Below are 20,194 nucleotides of genomic sequence, written 5' to 3'. Positions count from 1 at the left end.
AATTCTGAGATAGGTCCCGACCCTTCCAGCCCTGATCCCAGGCCATGTGGATCTGCTGATCCATCAGACCTGTGCTTACGTCAGCTCACCTGGAAAGGGGCTTTCTCAGGTGTAGCCAACTTATTAATCAATTGATTTAAAACAGGGAGGTGACCTGGGTGGGCATAATCCCAGGAGCCCTCTGAAGCAGTTTTCTCCAGGTGGTTGTAGGAGGGGACGGGGACATCAGAGCTTCTGTGTATGGAAGGGTCCCGTGCACAGTTTCTGACTCTGTTTCTGACTCAGTTTCAAGGGCAAGCCTTCAAGAATGGCCTCTAGATGCTCAGAGCTATTCCCACGTGATAGTCAACAAGAGAACAGGAACTTCAAGCCTACAATTGCAAGGAACTGAATTCTGCCAACAGCCTCAGTGAACTGGAATAGTCTATAACAATCACTATCTGCAAATATTAGCTGCTCTTGTTATTCATGTGATTATTATAGAGAACCCAGACTATCCCCAAATCCAAATGGCTTCACACTTGAAAGATGTCCTAATTAAAGAAAGTTATAGCCCACATAAGAGCCCAGCAGGTTTCAGGCTTCAGGGACTCTGAGAACCTGATGGAGCCCCCACACCCCACTGCTGACCTACACAGCTGTGAGCTAGTACACAAGTGTTGTTTCAAGCTACTGATTGTGGTGATTGTTATGCAGCATAGAAAAATAAATCCACTCAGACAAAACCACAAACAATCGGAACATCCCCATTTTACAGATGAGGAAACCGAGGCCCAGCATAATGGGCATTTGGCCCGAGGCCAACCTGCCCGCAGTACTGGAACAGAATTTGGCTGAATTCACATGTACTCCTCCACGTGTACTCAGATTATTAAGGAGCCCTGTGGTATAGATCTCAGTACAGTTGTTTAAAGGTGCAGAAATGGTGTTTTTGTCAGCTTTTCGCTGCTGTGACTCAAAGATCTGACCAGAACAATTATAGAGGAGGGAAAGTTTATAGGGGGGGCTCACGGTTCCAGAGATCTCAGGCCACAGACAGCCAGCTCCATTCCTCGGGGCTCAAGGTGAGGCTGAACATCATGGCAGAAGAGTGTGGCAGAGGGAAGCAGCTCACATGATGATCAGGAAGCAGAGAGAGACTACCCTCTCCAGTTACAAAACGTATACCCCAAAGCCACGCCCCAGTGACCCACCTCCTCCAGCTACACTCTACCCGCTCCAGTCACCACTCAGTAAATCCCATCAGAGGATTAATCCACTGGGTTAAGGCTCTCCCAACCCAGTCATTTCCCCTCCAAACCCTCTCCATTGTCTCACGTGAGGTTTTGGGGGACACCTCACGTCCAAACCATAACAAATGGCTCAAAATAATAGCAGTATTATAGCCTTTACTGGCACTTGGTGGGCGACTTGAGCTCCAAGGGCAGAGCTAACTACCAGAGTCTGAGGGGCCTCGCCCACCCACCCCGTGTCTTCAGCTCATCTGCAGTGGCAGAGGTGACAGGCTATGGCTTATGGATCTCACTCAATGGCTTTGGCCCAACTTGCATTGTGGCATAACACGACCTAGTAAATTGTAAGGAAATGACAGAAGCTAAGTGACGATTGTGTGTGGGCTATTAATGTAATTGTGTTCTTAAAGCCGCCCTCCTTAAATTACCCCGGTGGTGATTTCAGACCGAATTGGAGTCACAGCCTAGGAATGATTCATCGCCGGGCCTCAACCTGCGCCGGTGTCGCAGAGCGCAGCACAGGTGGAGCTTGCTGCTTGAAACCACGTAATCTATGAGGCTCTCCTGGTCATGAAGCAGCTCGTTATTAAAATATAATATTACGTTCGCGTGTGATTATTATTTTAATTCAGTGCTCCGTTGACTTATACAAGGTGGCCTGCACTCTTTCGGGCTCCTCTCTCCGTTCTCCTACAGTAAAGTTAATTTATACCAAGATGATAAAAAATTTGATTTATTTTACAACACATCAGTAATTGTGCTCTACAAATAAGTTCGTAATGATAATCAACAGCATTTTCAACATAATTTAATTTGTCTTCTCCCGAGAGGTAGTTAAATGCAGTAATAATAACAGCAGTGTTATGGACTCGGCGGCAGTTAATCATGGTCTGAATGTGCAGACAGCCCCAATATTGTATTGACAGAAATTAAATTAACCATCAGCCCGGGCAATCAGTGGCTATACAGCTATTAAAAGCAATAAAAGCAACAAACCCCAACCGTTGCCAATTACATTTTGACATATACAAGGGAAGGGACAGATGCTTTTGATTTGAGATTTGATTTCCATGGAAGTACGGCAGGACAGCAGCACCTTGGGTTTCTGGGCAGCCTCGGTCCCGCGGCTGGCTGTGCCTGGGGTGCATTCTCTCCAGGCCTCTGCCAGGGTTTTCCTCGGGTTTAAAGGTAAAAATAAGCAAGTGGCCAGGAGTCAGGGTCCGTGGAGTTAATAGGACACTGCTCTAACTGTCTCACCTTTTGGCGCCCACGCCACACAGGATGGCTGGCACTTTGTCCTTCACACTTGACCTCTGACACAGGCACAACACGAGGACTCAGTTTTAAGGGACAGAGTGGCCAGGGGGTGAGGGAAGAAAAAGGAAAAGAAACCTTGTGCTTCTGAGGTTATATAGACTCCTTTAACAATCCCAATGAAGCCAGTATAAAACAGCGCCCCCACTGTCTGGGGAGACCCCGAGCTGTTCAACTCAGTCTGAGACCAAACGCAGGCATGGCGGCGACTTCTTTCCTTCTTTGTTGTTTCTCCTTCCTTCCTTCCTTCCTTCCTTCCTTCCTCCCTTCCTCCCTTCCTCCCTTCCTCCCTTCCTCCCTTCCTCCCTCCCTTCCCGATTTCCTTCCTTTCTTTCAAGTCTAGCCGTCTAGCCTGCCGCCTTCCTTCTTGGGTGAGATTTCAATCAGCCCAGCCTCTGAGCCTGGAGGTCACCCATACAGGGTTGGCTAATCAGGGACCCTGAGTTAGCCGTGGGACCCCCTGGGTTTGTCGCTCTGTGTGGTTGTGGGTTTCATACTGATTGGATGAGGTTTTTGTTGGACATCAGTGGCTGTGGAAGTCACTGGGGCTCCTGGTCACTGGCACTGGGCACAGTAGTGTCAGTTGGAGACTGAACCAGGTATTACTGGGTGTGGTTCCCATGCAGCTCTGGCGGTGGTGAGGGACACATCTCAAGTGCAGGCTGATGGCTGCGTGCTGACTTGATGTGTCTACATCGTCTCCCTGAGTCCTCCTTTTCCGGTTCCCTTGGACCTTTTCTTCCCTTGAGATTTGTCACCTCCCCGATTCCTCCAGCCAGGACAATATTTGAGATTCACAGGGCTGCACGGCTCTCCTTGGGGACATGATATTGGCCAGCTCCCTCAGCACCGTCTCTGCCACACCCTGCTGCTCCCCAGAGCGCGCCCAACACCGCAGTGCAGTGGCCGCTGTTTCAGCTTCGCTTTGCTCTTTTCTATTGTGACGGGTAGCGCTCCAGGAACCACTGGTCGCCATCTTGCTCAGCTTCCTCTTCCTCTTCCTCCCTCACCTCTTCTTGTTTGGGCCTAACCTTTTTAAGCCCCAAAGTGCAGGTGCTTGCAAGTCCAAAGTACTGGCCTTTGAAATGAGCCAGTGTTCACTCTACTTTTCAACCATATTACCCTTCTCCCAAGGCAGCTGAAATCACTGACAGAGTGGCAGAAAGAACAAAGAGAACAAGTAAAAGAAAATTCAGTCAACTTCTGAAACTGTCATTCTGGCACAGGTCTACGTGGATCTGGGCAGAAGATATCAGTCTTGCATGATGTGTCCCCAGTTCCTGCAGGCTCCTGGAGGCACACTGCATTTCAAGGAGTCCCTCCAACGCTCAGAGCTGGGTGGTTACACATTCTGATCCAAACTGGGACCATTTCATTTGCAATCAAGCTCTTTCCATCGGGGGATTGGTGTGACTGGACCCACCTCTTTGAGAGGGCACAGGACACAAAAAAGGACAATGGCAGCCTTGGTTTCCTTGAGAACCCAGCAGATAGCCCTTGAACAGCAGCTGACTTTATTCCTCAAAGTAACTTTTCCTGCTCATGATGAGTCCAGTCCTCTGCCTGTGGAGGTCATGCTCAGAACAGAGCCCAGCAACTGCTGCCCAATACAAGAGTATTCAGAGGACCCTATCAGCAGAGCAGACAGCACTTTACGCTTCCTGGATTCACTCCTGGGAGTTTACCAAAGTGAACCCAGTGCTCCATCTACCTTAACAGATCCCATTTTTATTTCGTTTATTAAGTACATTTATGTGACTATCAAAATTAACTACACATTATGACCTGGCCCAGATTGTGGAAGAATTCTTGACTTTAAAAAAAATTCTGTGGACTTCAATTCTAGTCATTGCCTATCAACAGAGGTTAAAGCCCACCTGAAAATACCCATAACACAAAATAGATATGAGAACCTCTGGGAAAGAACAGAGGTCACAGAGGCCAGCCCACATACTTACAGCTTGACAAAGGTACCAAAAATAATTGTCAATGGAAAGACCGTGTTTTTAACAAAATGGATAGCCACATGTAGAAGAATGAGACTAAGTCCCTATCTCTCACCCTGCACTAAAGTCAAATCAAAATGGATCAAAGACTTAGGCGTTAGATCAGAAACCTTGCCACCGTTAGAAGAAAACTCAGGGTCCACACACTGACTTCCTAAACAAGAATCAAGAGCTCAAGAAATAAAAACGAGAACCAGTAAGTGGTATGGCATCAAATTAAAAAGCTTCTGCAGAGCAAAGAAAATAACTAAGAGAGTGAAGAGAAGGCCTACAGAATGGGAGTCAATTCTTGCCAGCTGCTTCTTTGACAGGGGATTAATATCCAGAATATATAAAGAACCCAAAAAACTTAAAAAAAAAAAACAATCAAAAGAGCTAAACAGACATTTCTTAAAAAAAGAAACACAAATGGCCAAAAAATATATGAAAAGATATTCAACATCTCTAGCAATCAGGGAAATGAAAATCAAAACTACACTAGAATTTCATTGCACACTAGGCAGAATGGTGATTATGAAGAATAGAAATAATAAATGCTGGCAAGTTTGTCAGGGGAAAGGTACAGTCATACATCGCAGGTGGGACTTTAGACTAGGATAACCACTGTGGAAAGCAGTATAGAGACTCCTCCACAAACTAGGGATGGAACCACCATAGGACCTAGTTGTTCTACCCTTTGGTTTATCCAAAAGAACTAAAATCGGTATGCTATAGCTGTACAGCCACATCAATGTTTATAGCCAAATTATAGAATCAATCCAGATGCATGTCAATAGATGAATGGATTAAGAACTTGGGATAGATATGCCCTAAGGAAGAATGGAATTATGGCATCTGCGAGTAAATGAAAGGAAATGGAGAACATCATGCTAAGTGAACTGAGCCAGACTCAGAATCAGGGGGTGAATGTTTTCTCTCCTATGCGGAAGCTAAAGCAAAATAAAGGAAAGGAGGAGGGGGGATCAGATACCCCACAAGTGTAGAGAACAGTAGATTAGAAGAAGATGGAGACGGAGAGGAGAGATGGGATGGGGCAGGAAACGCAGAATGGATTTCAAAAATCACACTCTGTGCAGGTATAAATATGCCACAGGGAATTCCACCTTTGTGTGTAAGTAGAAAGAACCTATTGAAAGTAAATAAAGAGATGAGCAAAAGGAAGATCAGTAGAGAAGAGAAAGAAGAATGTGGGGGAAGGAGAAAGGAGGGGAAGACAGCAGGGACATGAACTGAAATTGAATTCCAGGAATGTAGGAATTCATGGAGATGAACCCAACTTATGTATAACTATAATACTCCAAGAAAAGAAGAAAAAAAGAAATGCCCTTAACATGAAAAGTTTATTTAGAAAGATAATTTGAAGGATTTTTAACCTTGGGGTTTATGATCATTAAAAAAACACAGGTGGCTGAACCCGTATGGAGTTGACAGCTGGCTGGAAGTTTAACTTGTGAATCAATTTTGGGGTGTAAGTGGAAGAACGTGGTTTTCTCTCTTCCTTTTGAGAATTATGTGAAACTGACACTGTCATTTCAGCTTCTTATGATTCTTAAAACAACCAAAACCTTAAAGAAAACTAAAAGGTTAGTGACAGTCATCCAATTCTAGTCCAACTCTGGCTGTGCTGGTGGAACTTTTTCTGGCTCTTGGAGGGGAAGGGAGTCTCCCGAATTCTGATGCCCAGAGTTTGCCCATTTCTGTGGTGTCAATTTTCTGGCTGCTTCCAAACTTCCAGGGCAAGGAAGGTAGAGTTGGAGGAGGTGGTGGCCAGGTCGGGGGCAGTATGGGCTCTCTGCCTCACCTGGCTCCATGCCCCGTGGAGGGTAACGCTCAGGAACTCAGGCAGCCCCAGGGCAAGGAAGCCTCAGATAACGGCTCACCTCTACTGTGGCCCCGGCCTGGGCAAGAGAGCTTCTGGGCAATCTCAGAGGCTGCCCCTGGCCAGCATAGGAAGAAGAGCAGCATCCTGGAAGCCCGAGGGGGGGGGGGGGGGCCCACCGGAAGAAGGGGTGGCTGGATGACCATTGTATCCTGGAAATCTCAGAAAGTGGGTCACACTAAGGAGCTAGGAACAAATGATCAGGTGTTAGTGCTTGAAAGTTCACCAGGTGCTACTGATGCCAGCAGGCAGGTGGGGCCACATCTGGGCAGCACCTGCCTTAGACACAAGCCAACCTGGGCATTATCTGTGCATTGAACTAAATCCTTTATCTGACATCAACGACAAAATGCCTGCTGTGTGCCAGGCACTGCACTGGACATTACGGAAGAAATATCAGTTAAAAAGAAGAAAGATAACTGCTACCTTTGAGACTTTGACATCTGAGGAGGAGAGAAGGGCAGATTTTCATTCAGGTGTCGTTCAGTACGGCAGATGATGAGAGGGGTGCAGCCGGGGCACTGCCAGCCCACTCTCATGCCTCCTAGCGTACTCACAGAAATGCTGTATTTTCTGTGACTTTTCCCCAGTCATTTAATATAGGATCACGTAAAACATAAATGGATCTTCTGCATCTTTCCTAAGACTTCTACACACCGTCCATTCGAACGGTCCGTTGCACAAAAGCTCCTGCCATTGATCCTCCTAAGAGTGTAGAGCAAAGAAAAAGCATTTCTCTCCACTACCGATGGCTTTGCTGAGACTTCTGCCAGACCCTGGGACTATTACAACTACCCTAGGTCCCCTTCCCTCGGCTGCTGGGAAACTCTAACTTAATCTGATTTGGTGCAACATGACCCTCACCATACATGTCCACAATTTATGGTGCAATTCTGTCCTCCGTCTAACCAGCTTTCTTTCTGGTCCCCTTGAGTTGATGCCTTATAAAGTAAGTGATTTAAATTCTTTCCAGAAACATCCAAATGGTACATAATCATTATAGGAATTAAGTTGAGAGTTTAGCTTGCCTGGGCTCAGCTTACGAGAGTGGATCCTGAATCTGATACGAGTCTCGTGTTTTCAGAGGTGAGTTGTGCTATTATTGAGAAAGCAGAGGAGGTTCACCTGGGGATTCTCACGTGGAAGTACCCAGTGTCCGTGCAGGAAGAAGAGCTGGGCCCTTCTGAGTCAATCTCGTTTTCCTGGGACTCGTCTGCTTTAGCTGCTGCTCCACTGCCTTCCTCCTTCGGAATAGGGCCTCGGTGCCAGCACTTGCCCATGCTTTTGTGAACTTGCTATTCTGGCCCTTTGGTCTTTCTCAGGATATCCTGTTGCTGCTCGCCCTGGACGGCCACTCCTGCTCTCTGTCCAGGCTTCCCGTGGGTCAAACAGGCTGCTGCTGGTTCCTACCCACTGTCCTGCCACAGTCCGAGCGGGAGTATTCTGAGAAACTCTTCAAGGGTCTAGGAGTTCTGAGAACAAGGCTCAAATGGGCTGAACCTCTGGCGGGAAGCCCATCCTCAGGGTTAATGGGGAATTTATTGCACTAGATAAAATTCAGTTCAAGAAGCCAACAGGAATCTCACAAAGAGCCACAGAAGGGGCCTGGGAGTTTAAACGTCTTCTCAGGGGCCTGAAAGAGATGTCATCCGAAGCCATCAAAACCACACGGGGCTACAAGAACTGTCGTTTTTCTCCTTCCTTCCTCCTCGGCCACATTTACTGCTTCCTGTTAAGGTCACCTGTCTCATCTTTCCTGTGCAAGATATTTCCCAATGAAGGATGCGGAAGGGCTGATGCATGGCATAGAAAATTACTTTTCTAGAAACTGGACGGCTGTAGATTTCCTCCCTGCCGTGCTGGGATCCACCCCCTACCTGCGGGGTGATTTGTTAGATGCGGGGCCTCTCCTGGGTGAAGGGGAAAGAGGTAGAAAGTACTGTCATAAAGCTGCAGGTCACTGTGGCTTCTCTGGTTACCTTGCTCGCAATGAAAAACCGGATTGCTCTCTCAAAATGGCATGTCCCCTCTGGACTCTGAAATATTAAACATATACACATGCGTGTACACAGACATAAATAAAAGCGTCGGTTGTTCGCCCAAGCCAGAGACACTGCCGATATATAACCAGCCAGGAGGTTTGCCCTGGTGGCATCTCCTTCTTTGCAAAGGTACACCCATACATTACTGCACTGACAGCCACACTCACCTTGCCAGCACTTCTATCTTCCTCAGCAGTTATCCAGAGAAGTTTCTGCCTGGCTGAATGGCGGGTGTGCTCACACGGACGTGAGGCCACGGCTGACTCTCTGTTATGACATCCATCTTCACTAGGAGGAAAGACAGAGCGCTTCTCTGGTCTCTCTGTCACTGGTGAGTTCTCCTCCCTTCTTCCTCCACAAAGATGGATGTCACAACAGAGATCAGCCGCCAGGTAATTTCTCTTTCTCTATGCAGAAGTTATAAACATGGCAGTGCCTGACAAGAAGTTGGTGTGAAGAGGGCAGAAGATTCCACTTGCCACCTGCCGCTTGAAAAACGGGGAGCCAGGAGAACAGCCTCCTCTGCCCAAGCGGTGGGCCCCTGAGGGTCCCTTGACAGCATGCTTGTTCCCGCAGGGAGCAGCTCTCCTGGGCTGCACCGTGCCGGGTCCCCTTCAGCCCCTTCTACCAAGCCACACCTTCGTCGCCTCTGCCAACAGGCTTCCCTTGGGTTGCCCATCTCCGCTCTCTGCGTTTCTCCTTATCTTTTCCCTCTTGCCTCCGAGACGGCTGTTAGTCCTCCTCTTCCCGCCAACATCTGGTCCCGTGCTCCTGATTTGGTCCCTCATCCTTCTTGCAGAGCTTGCTTTGTCCTCTCCAGCACAGGTGACCTCTCTGAACTGATCGCCGAACGTCAACAAGCCACACCTGAGATGCACCCTGTCACTCTTTCAATGATCAATGTGTGCTCACTCCCCTTCGTGACACGGCCCCTTACTTCAGCTCTCGGTGGCCTCTGACATCGTCCCCTTTCACATCCTGTCTCTCCTGGTCTCCTCCGATGTCACGCTCTTCCTTTCCAGGGGCTGGTTCTTTGCTTATTCAGCGGGCTGCTCTTTCCCTGCTCCGTGAGTCTGGGTTTCTGTTAGCTGGGCATGCATTCTGTAGCAGAGCATTCAAGCAGCTGTGGCTTAAGCAAAGGGCAGGGAGGGCATCTGAAGGCCAGCAGAGGTTGGCACAGCTCTGTGGCTCGAGGATGCCCACTTAACTGCTTTACTGGGCGGGCCTCCCTGCTCGTAGTCCTCACCTCTTGACTGCAAGATGGCTGCCACCTGAGACATCAGGTGCTCACAGCAGCCTCCAGATCAGGAAGGAAGTACCCGCCAAGTCTGTTTTTCTGAAACTTTCCCAGACGTCCTAACAGAATTTTCTTTGTGTCTTGCTGGACAGACACGTGCTGTTGGCCAATCTGATCTCCTTCACATTGAGAGAGTTAGGAGGCAGTATCCAGCAAATTGACAAGGATTGCCATGGTAGGGTTGGGTCAAACAGGACTCATGTCCTGAAGCCAGGAGAAGTGTCTTTGTCATCCTACAGACTGTCACCAGTTTGCAGTGGTTGCATGATGAGGTTCAGACAGGAATGTCCGAGCTCAGCCCCTGACCCTGCAGGTCCAGGTCTGCGTGGGACCTTACCAGGAGGAAGTCTGTGCAGCTGTGATCAGGTTAGGACCTCGGGATGGGATCGCCCTGGGCTTGGGGGGTGAGGCAGGGACAGTCCTCCCTCCAGCCTTTGGGAGGAGTGCGCCAGCCGGCCTCTAGACCTGGGGCAGCGAACTCCTGCGGGGTCAGCCACCCGTCTGTAAAGGCAGCCCTGGAAGCCAAGATGCCCTTCTGCCCTCTGCACCACGGACCGGAGCTGTGAGGGGACACGACAGGCGAGTGCTGCGACAGCAGGAGGAGGCCCCGGGAGGCCCCTGCTGCCCTGGCCTTGGTGCTTTGTTTTATGATGAACTTCCATGGCCTTCAGGCCGGAGCTGCTCAGACCCACCTCACCATCTGCTGCCCACAGGAGCGTCAGCCCCTGACTGACCGCAGCAGCCTGGACGTCCCTGAGGGGTCTGACGGGGTCCCAACCGGGGCCCTGAGCCACGCCTAACCCTAACCCTCCACCCCAAACCAGTTCATTTCTGTCTCCTCCAGCCCGTTGCCTAGGCAACTCCAGGGCTTCAACCTCCGGCTTGTAAGACGGACTTTCAGGTGGGTGACCCTTAGGGACCTGGCCCGGAAGCTGCACTTCCTAGCCAGAGAACCGCGGGCCGGGGTGGAACGCGTCGGAAGCCCGGTGCAACCTCTTGCTGGTGCCCCCAGGAGTGCCTGCTGTCCCGTTGGCCACCAGGGCAGGGTTGGAGGCACGCCTCGCAGGGTCAGCCGCAGGCCACCCAGAGCCCATGGCCACAGGGGTAGGAGGGAAGTGGGGTGGCGAGGGGCACAGGGCGCCCTGACCTTGCCTGGGGACGGAAGGTCCCTGGAAAGGGTGACGGGGGCACCGGAAGGACAGAGAGCCAGGCTGCCTCTCCGCGTTCCTAGCATCTGTCACCTGCGTTACATGTCCAGGAGGTCCACGAATCCCTAGGGGCAGAGGGACGGGCGGGTGGACAGTGAAGGGAGAGAAGGGTGGACGGAGGAGGGGGTGAGTGGGGGGCGAGAGACGAAGGGGGTGTGCTGCACGCATGTGAGAGGACAGATGGAAGTCGGGTTGCCAACCGAGCGGGGGCAGATGGAGGAGCGAGGATGAAGGATGACTGGACAGTGGACATGGATCAGTGACCGGCCATTTCTGAGGGAAGATGTGCTCTGGGAGAAAGGTCTGCTAGCTGTTCTATCTACCAGTCTGCCTTGCTCTAGGTACTGGTTACTGTCCGTGTGAACTTGGGCGACGTGTCAGTGGAGAGAAGAAAGGCAGAAGTCCACTCATCTGTCAGCACACGGAGCCCTGAGCACTGGGCGAGTGGGGGAGACTCTCCTACGAGCAGAATTATCACAGCACCAAAACACAGATGCCAGTCGGGGAGACCGGGAAGAAGAAGAGCAGGGGCCTCAGAGGCCCCCAGGCAGGTCAAACCCTCGGCTCTCTTGGCAGCTTCTCCTCCAGGACTCCACACGGTCACAGATGGGCAGCTCTCTTGTCACCTCTCTCCTGTGGACCGCAAGCTCTGTGAGGGCAGGGACCACATGTGGTTCAGGGGTCATTTTCCTCCGGCTCTGTCGCAGCATCTGACAGATGGTGGGATTTCAGCAAACGGACACTGATTGATCGAATTCGTGAAATAGATGGCTGCTTCCCAGAGAAGAGGCGCCGAGTTCTGAGGAATCAAGAGAGTCCTCAGGTCCACAGGGCCAGAGGGGGCTTCCCAGGGTGACAGAGCAGTGGGAGCAGGGATTGGGCAGAGGCCACAGCGGGCTCGGAAGGGAGGGCTGCCTTTGCCTGGACCACAGGCAGGACAAGCAGAGCGTGAGCGCAGGCAGGCTGAGGACTGTCCCTGCGCAAGCCTGGGGCCCGCAGGGGCTTAGGCAGGCAGAGGCAGCCTTTTCTGCAGGTCCCATGGGCCCAGAGGGGAGGGTGGAGGGACGGTTGAACCTGCTGGCACCAAGGAGCAAGGCTCCATCACAGCAGGAGAAGCCGGCCCTCCTGGGAGCCCTCGGGGAGTCCTGCACCTCTGCGGCCTCGCTGTCCCAGCTAAATGGAGAGGTCGGACGCATCACCGCGCAGGTGCCCTCGGCATTGACTTGCTGGGCCTCATTCCGCAGCGGCTCTGTTGGGCCATCCCACTAACGTCCCCTCAAGCACCGCCCTCGTGGATAATGGCTCTTTTAAAGCCACTCAGTGCTGTATTGACAGAAATTAAATTAGCCATCAGCGCGGGCAATCAGTGGCTATGGGCCGTTAGGGGCGAGGAAGGCAGTGCTCTCCAACCACGGGCAGTCACGCCGAGACACCACCGGACAGCTGCTTTGGACTGGAAGGGCTGGGCAGAGGCTGCTCGCACCAGCCGCGCAGGCGCAAGCCTCCCTCTGGGCCCTCCCTCTCAGTGCCACCTGCACTGCAGAGCGGCAGAGCCCTGTGCCCGGGCCCTGCCCTTGGGAGGGAAGCGAAAGGTCAAGTGACTTTAGGGATATTGGAGTGGAGAGTGGGGCCCGAGGGAACAGTGGGGGCCAGACAAACCCACAGACTGACTCCAGCAGGCAGCCGGCACTCTGCTGGGAGAGCCATGGACCGGAGTCATGGAGCCTGCTTTCAACTTCCCTCCTGCCCCCCGTTTGCTGTGTACCTTAATGAAGGGCAGCTGCCTCTCTGACCACAGGCTCCTCCTCTCTCTTGAACATAATGGGAATGAGGTCTCCAGGTTGGGAGATAGCTTGTGCTGGGGTCCATCTCAGTGGCTGCTCAATAAATGTTATTCTCTTTCCCATAGTGTGGGCAGCACCGGGCAAGGACCAGCCCTCTGACAATACCTGGCCCTGTCTATTCCTTCACACCAGTTCTAGGTCAGAGGCTTGGCCTGCCTTTCTTGCAGTGGTTTTGGGCATTGTCCACCTTTCTGCGTGTCCAGGGAGGCAGAGTGGGAAGGGAAGATGCAAGGGCTGAGAACCCGGAAGCCTCAGCTGTGTTCCTATGTGTGTTCCTGTGTGTGATGGGATGTGCAAGACAACTTCTCTGAACCTTGGTTTCCTCCTCTGTAAGAGAGGATTATTCCAAGTCCTAGAGCACACAGCTGTTACTGCTTTAATGCTTGTTTTGAAGTCACTCATTTGTCCTGGACGTGGTTCATCCTTGCTTTTCCTGTTTGCTTTGACCTGCATGCTAATGGAAGCCAAGACCACGGGGCTTGGGGCAGGGTTCAGTCACAGCATGACGGGGGCAGGGCAGCGACGATCTCTGAGTCTGTGTCCCCACGCGTGAGGGGAGGAGAAGAACAGGAATTTCTAGCTGGGAGGCTCATGATGCCATGGCAGAGACCATGTTGGGCACGCAGCAAGCCCGCTCTAGACAGCAGCGTGGCTGGGGTGCTGGGTGGTGGTTCCTGCTGTGCTTTCCACATGGTCCATGTTAGAGCCCTTTCACATAGTGGCCCTGGGGACCTTGGGAGAAGATGGCACCTGCAATGGGCCCTGGATCAGAGGTTCCTGAGCGGGACCTGTCAGCTTCTGGTGGACTTGAGGAATCCTTCCACACCTCATTTAAGGCCTATGACCATCCTTCCAAAAGACAAGCTTAGATTGGCCATTTACTTCTTAAAGGAATGTTAACAACAGAGGAAAATATGTGTTCAACATATATACTTTTTGTGCTGACAGTTCTTAGTCATCGTTTAATTAAAAGTACTTTTTATTGAATGCTAAGCTGTCAAGATTGTCCTTGTGTGGAAAGTGGGGTGGTTGCCATGGAGAGATCATGTTGCTAGGGGACTCTTGTGTCAGAACCCGAGTCGAGATGGTAATGGTCATGTCAATTCTGATAAAAAAAAAAAAAAAAAAAAAAATCTTCAACAGCTTCATTAAATAGGGGAACTTTTATTTCTTCCTTTCTTGTCATTGTGCCAAGCATAACAGAAGGGGAAATATTGGATTTTGAGGAGAGACAGACAATGGGGCCAGCTGCACGCACCGTCGATGGTGAGAAAGTCCGGAAGCATTGCTGGAGGAGCCGTGCGTGGCCCTCTCTGGGTTGGCTAGTCCGTGGGAGGGACACTTTTCAATTTGATTTTTAATTTGTTTTCTTTTTGGTTTTGGAAACAATCTCCTCCTATTGGAATCCAGGGTCGCGTCGGCATTGACCTGGCCTCTCCCAGGGTGTAGGAACGGGCCCTCGGTCCTCCCTGCTGTCCTGTCCAGCCCTGCACGCTCTCAGGAAGTGTGGGCTTACTGCGTGATGTTCCTTACTGGCTCCTCTCCATGCGGGCAGCACAAGAGCCCTGCTCAGGCTCTCGGCCTTAGCAGCTGCATGCTCCGGACGCCTGGGCTCTGGCGGACTCCGGGCATCCCTCTTGCCGCCACGCAGAGCATCTTGCGTGCACGCTCCTTGCCATCCACCGTTTTGTTCCCCCTTTAGGGTTTGGTCCTTGGTTTTTCCTTGCAGCCTAGAACAGTGGTCAAGCACGCAGGTGCGGCACAGAGAAGGTGGGGGGCTGGCTGTCAGGGGCTCGCTGAGAGTCCTGGGGAAACGTGGTCCCTTCCCTCTGCCTGGATGTTCCCAGTCCTGTGGTCGAGGCCTCCCTTCCCACTCTCGGCCCCGCAGGCTCCAGCCCACAGGCTGGCACTGCCTCTGTTGCTGTCGTAGTTTTTCAGGGGTTAGATTTTTAGTGCCAGGGAACCGGAAAACAAGTGGATAGGTCCGCGGGTGTGGGGCGTGGGAAGGTATCTCTTGGTTTGAAAACTGGCCTTTGGTGAGACTGCATCTGAGAGTCTTCTGTCTTCTGAAGAGTGTTTTGTGCTAAGTTAATGTCTCCAAATACCAGTGGGTCCTGGTCCATCTGGCTGGACACAGTGATGTCTTCTTTGGAAGTGGTTTGTGATCATGTGTCGATACCAGCTGTCTGAATGGTTAGCCAACCAAGGGAACTTTCGCTAAGTTCCTGCCCTCTGTCGAGCAGAGATCTAGATCTTGCAGGCTGCACCATGAATGCACAAATGAGTTCTACACAGTTTGCAACAGGGTGCAGAAGGGAGGGTGGACCGTGTCCCTCTAAAAGACGGTGTGATTCTAACTGCCTGTGACTGTAGATATGACCTTACTTGAATTAGGGTCTTTGTGGAAGAGCAAATGAAGACGAGGTCATTAAGGCCTTGGTTCAATACCCTGGCGTCCTTATGTTAAAAGGGAAAATGGGGGGCCCAGAGACAGAGGCACATGCAGGGAGGGCGCCACGTGTCGGAGTCCTGGGAGGTGCGCCTGCACACCACAGCACAACCCCAATCGCCTGTCAATCACCTGGCGCCAGGAGAGGCCTGGAGCAGGATCCCCTGGAAGCCTAGGGAGGAACCAACCTTTCCGCCCCCACATCTCCAACTTCTGGTCTCAAAAACTGTGAGACACTACATTTCTGTGGTTTGCACCAGTTTGCAGTACTGCATCAGGGCAGTCAGGGGCGTAGTAGGCACAGCAAACCCTGACAGAAGGTGGCAGCTGATTCCATGAGGAATCAGTTGTTCCAAGAAGGAGAGAAGTGCAACGACAGCCAGGAAGGCTTCCTGGAGGAGGAGGCTCCTTACTGGGCTTCATAGAGGCCAGAACTGAAAGCTTTAGGGATGGAGCGTGAGGCTGGGTGGAGGGGCAGGGAAGTTGGGAGAAATGGTGTCCAAAAGGATGTTTGTGAAGAGGCTGTTTCATCCGTCCTCCCCCCACCCATGGAATCGACTTTTTCTGACTTTATTTGTGGAATTTGGGAATTACCAGAAAAAAGTGAACCCTTTTCCTCCTTGGGATTCCTAGGTGCAAACCCACATTACCTTCTGGAGAAGGGTTTGGGTTTGAAGAGGCACCAGCTTGCAACCAAAGAGTGACAGCTCAGGCAGGATTCCAGGGCTGGACTCCACGGAGCCGTTGGTCATCTAGAGATTCTGCTTTGGTTAGAACTGCTGGAGATCAGAGCTGACAAGGACGAAGTTCCTCAGCTGCGAGTTCGGGGCCTGCATTCTCCCGCGACAAGATCCCAGGTGGTTGGTTCCAGGAAGCTGCCGAGGAGATCTCCAAATGCCTGCCGCTCTGGAGTCTGGGTGCTGAACTCACCACGTCCTGGAGTGCTGGGGTAAAGGGAGTCTCCACACGACATCACGAGCAAAGAATGGATGACTGGCTCGTTCACAGTAACGAACACGCCGCGGGAATACTGAGGAGTGGGGACAGGGACCCTCTGCTCTGTCTTAGCAACTTTTCCCTAAAATAGAAAGCTCGTTGAGAAGAAGCCAACGCACACTGTGTGTCTGCCCCTTCCCTCCCCCGCCTGCCCGACCTCCCCAGTGCCTGCCCCCTCCTGGGCCCTCCTCTGTCAGCTGCAGGGTCACTGGATGGTCCTGCATGGTTTCTGACAGCTCTGTGGTGGCACCCGCGCAGGATGCCACGTGTCTGTACTTCACGTTGGTTACCAGGATGGTGCTTAGGAGTGTCGGGCCAGCCGGCGGCTCCACACGTGTGTGGATGCATGCCTGCTGGGGCTTTCAGGTGCCAGCCGGGCGCTCCCGTGAGAAGGCCCTGCGTGTGTCCCCTGGCCTGCGTGCGGGGGAAGGGTGAGGGGCAGGGTGGTGGTCAGCCCCTGCCCCAGAGTGTGCATTAGAGACCTGGTCCATTCCAGCCTCAGCTCCGGGCCTCCGAGCCTCACGCCCCCGTCCTCCACCTCGTCCAACCTCTGCCCAGACTCAGGACTGCAGTTCCGTGCCCCTGGCCCCACGCACCTTTGAACCCCTCCACCTACCCCGTCCCCGCTGCCCCGCCATGACACCATGCATGCCCTCGTGAGGGAAGGAGGGAATTTAAAAAAGGGAAAAAGTAAAAGCAGGGGCAGGGGCAGGGGCAGGGGCCGGGGCAGGGGCCTCCCTGGTGAGCACATGCCTTGAGTGCAGCGTGATCACGGCAGCCCCGCCCTCCTTCTGGATGATTCCACACACCCTCCAGCGTGTACTTAGGTCCCCTCTCGAGACGCATGCAGACGGGGGAAGATGTGATTAAAATTACAGGGCTTTAGGTTCAACTTCCCCTATTAAGGAAAGAAGAAAGACGGATCAGGTGCTGAACTTTTTCTTCCATTTCTAGAGAAATAACTAGGTCACGGTAATCACCGCCGCCCCGGTAGGCGCAGAGGCTCCGGCCGGGTCCTCCTGCGCTGTCTCTGTAGAGATGTGGACGTCGACATGACTGAGCCCTCTCCTCTGTCTCCTTCTCCCTTTTTTCCCAGTTAGTTCTTGTCTTTAGTTTTTCTTCTTTCTTTCCAGGACAGAAGGGAAGAACAGGCGCAGCTCCGCGGGTGCTCTGCAGGTGCTCCTGGAAGGCACGTGCTGAAGCTCAGGCTGGACCCCTTCCCCCATTCCCAGGGCAGCAGTGCCCGCCTCCTCCAGGAAGCCTTCCAGAGCTCTGCTCCCTCCAGCTCCCTCCTGCTCTCCCTTGGTGAGGTGTTATTTTAGTTATTTCAGAACCTGTCTTTCCCTCCTTCTGGTCTGAAACTTCCCCAGTGCAGAGTTTCTCCATGACTGGTTTCCATAGCCCCGTGTTGCCTACACACAGTAGGGCCTCACCAGCACCCCTTCCACAATCAGGCTCCGTGGGCACAGGGCTTAGGGCCTACAAGACTCTCAGGGTTCCACAATATCAAAATGCTTTAATATATTTCTTTTAAAACTCAGAAGGAAACCATGTATTATAATAATCACCAATAACGTCATAAGTAATAGAATTCACGTAGGTCACAAAAGTATTCTAAAGACTATTTTTCATGGAGGAAGGGCCCGGGGATCCACAGCAGGGGCGAGGCAGTGCGGCCTGTGCTCCAGGGTGTTGTTGGCTGGCCGTGTGCCCTGCTCCGTCCCGGCCTGGGGGCTCTCTCCACAGAGCCAGTCCACCAGAGCCCGCGGTCGCAGCAGGTCTCACCCTGGGCTTAGGATCTAGGATCCCACGCTGCTCGTGTCCGATGGCTTCCAGGTCCCTCTTCAATGCCCTGTGCTCTTTTCTTACTTGAAAGATGGTAAGGAGCTGGGACCTTCCTGGGTCTGGACTCAGAAGATGTGTCCTCCAGGCCTGGGCTGAGACTGTCCCTGGGTGCCAGCCTGGGGGTGGCTCTGGGTGCCAGTGTCCTCATCTGTCAAGTGGACACTGCTGGCCCTGCCCAGGGTTTCCTGGGTGAGGGAAGTCTGGGGAAGCCCCGGTGCCGGGGTGGCTTCACACAGTGGTAGAGGAAGGTCTAGGAGACCCCAGGGAAATGTGGCCACTCCCACCTGCACCCAGGCCCACTCTGACTGGAACCTGCGCAGCCGAAAACCTGGTAGGCCCCACCTCAAGAGCACCGGGAGGTGGGGGCCCGTCAGCCCTCGCGGGCAGGCCGAGATTCTGCCCAACACGAGTGGAGACACGGCACCCAGGAGCTCCTGGGTGCCCACCTTAGGGAGGCCAGCTCTGTAGACTCGGGTAGGTGGCTTTCCCTCTCTGAGCGTCAGCCTCTTTAGTCATTTATTTGTTAAGCAACAGAATACTGAGCCCTGGATGGGACCCTGGGACAGTGGCACAAAACCCTTTCTGCATCCGGCAGAGGCGGGTAGGTGGCTGGGCTCATTTTCAGCTCTGAGCTTGGTGGTTCGGCGGTGTGCGCCTGACCCGGGGAGGTCTGGTTTTCCCCAGTGGGACGGGCCGAGGGGCGGGCCCTTCTCGCCTCATGTCTAGAGCTTCCCAGTGTCAAACTCCTGGAGCTGAACTGTGTGTAGCGCTGGCGTGTGGGTTAGAACAGTGGCACTGAGCTGGGAGAGAGAAGGGGAGCCAGTCGGCTGTGTTGGCAGCTCTGAGTTGGTGGAGGACACTCAAGGACGGAGCCAAAGTGCCTCTCCTCCCGGCAGCATGGGGCACCGGGGCCAGGAAGGCGCCCAAAGGTGATGACCCCAAGAGGCCCTCTGGTGTGGCTGGAGGATAAAATCTGAAAACGCCTGATCCGCCTGCAGGTCGCACAGGACCTGTTTTTATCCCTGTCTTGCTTTCTGATGAGGTTTGCTTGACGCCACGTCATCTCTCATTTAGTGGGCAAAAAAATGCAAACCGATGGCCTGTGGCAGGCAAATCCTCCCAGACATTCTCTGGGCCAGGCGACCCTCGAGCCTCATTTTACAGGGGAAACGGAAGCTGAGAGAGGTAAAGCAACCTCAGGGAAAAAATCCTTCTCCATGTGATAAAGAAAGTTGAACTTGAAGTTCACCACCCAGAGTGACCCTCTCCAGTCCCTAAAAGCAGCACTGCAGGGAGTGTGCCCAGCCTGGGGGACGGGACAGCCGCACAGCCGTTCAGGGCTGAGCTGGGTCTAGAGCGTCCCCCCGAATGAGAACAGGTGTGGAGTCAGGACTAGCCACCCCAGCCGCTGTGGTGTCAGGACTGGAATGACGCCCGCCCTCCCTGCTGACACGCGCAGGGAGGAGGGGTCCAGATGGGTGGATAGGTTCCATCTCTGCTGCTCTGTGGAGACCACGTTGTTCTCCCTGCAGAATGGGGAACCGAGGGGCAGACCGGGCCAGCTCTGCAGAGGGGCCAGCTGGAAAGTGGCATAGTCTGTCAAATTCAGCTCCCGCACCCAGGCACACACTCTCACACACGCTTGCACACATTCACACACGCACGCTCACACACGCACCTACACACAGAGAGTTCATACCTCTCACATACACATGTACACTCATACACCCACATGCTCACACACTTGCACACACTCACATACACATTCACAACCTCACACATGCACACGCACTTGCACACATCCACACACTCACACACACATGCACACTCATAGACCCACACACTCATACACAATTGCACACACTCACACACACACTCATGCACTCACACACACATGCTTGCATACATTCACACACTCATGCATGCTCACACACATGCATAGACAGTTCATACCACTCACATACAAATGAACACTCATACACCTACATGCTCACATACTTGCACACACTCACATACACATTCACACACTCAGGCACACATGCTTGCACACATTCACACTCTCATGCACACTCACACACATAT

This window comes from Sciurus vulgaris (assembly GCF_902686455.1).
Source record: "Sciurus vulgaris genome assembly, chromosome: 2".
Classification (NCBI taxonomy): domain Eukaryota; kingdom Metazoa; phylum Chordata; class Mammalia; order Rodentia; family Sciuridae; genus Sciurus; species Sciurus vulgaris.
This window is presented reverse-complemented; position numbering follows the sequence as displayed.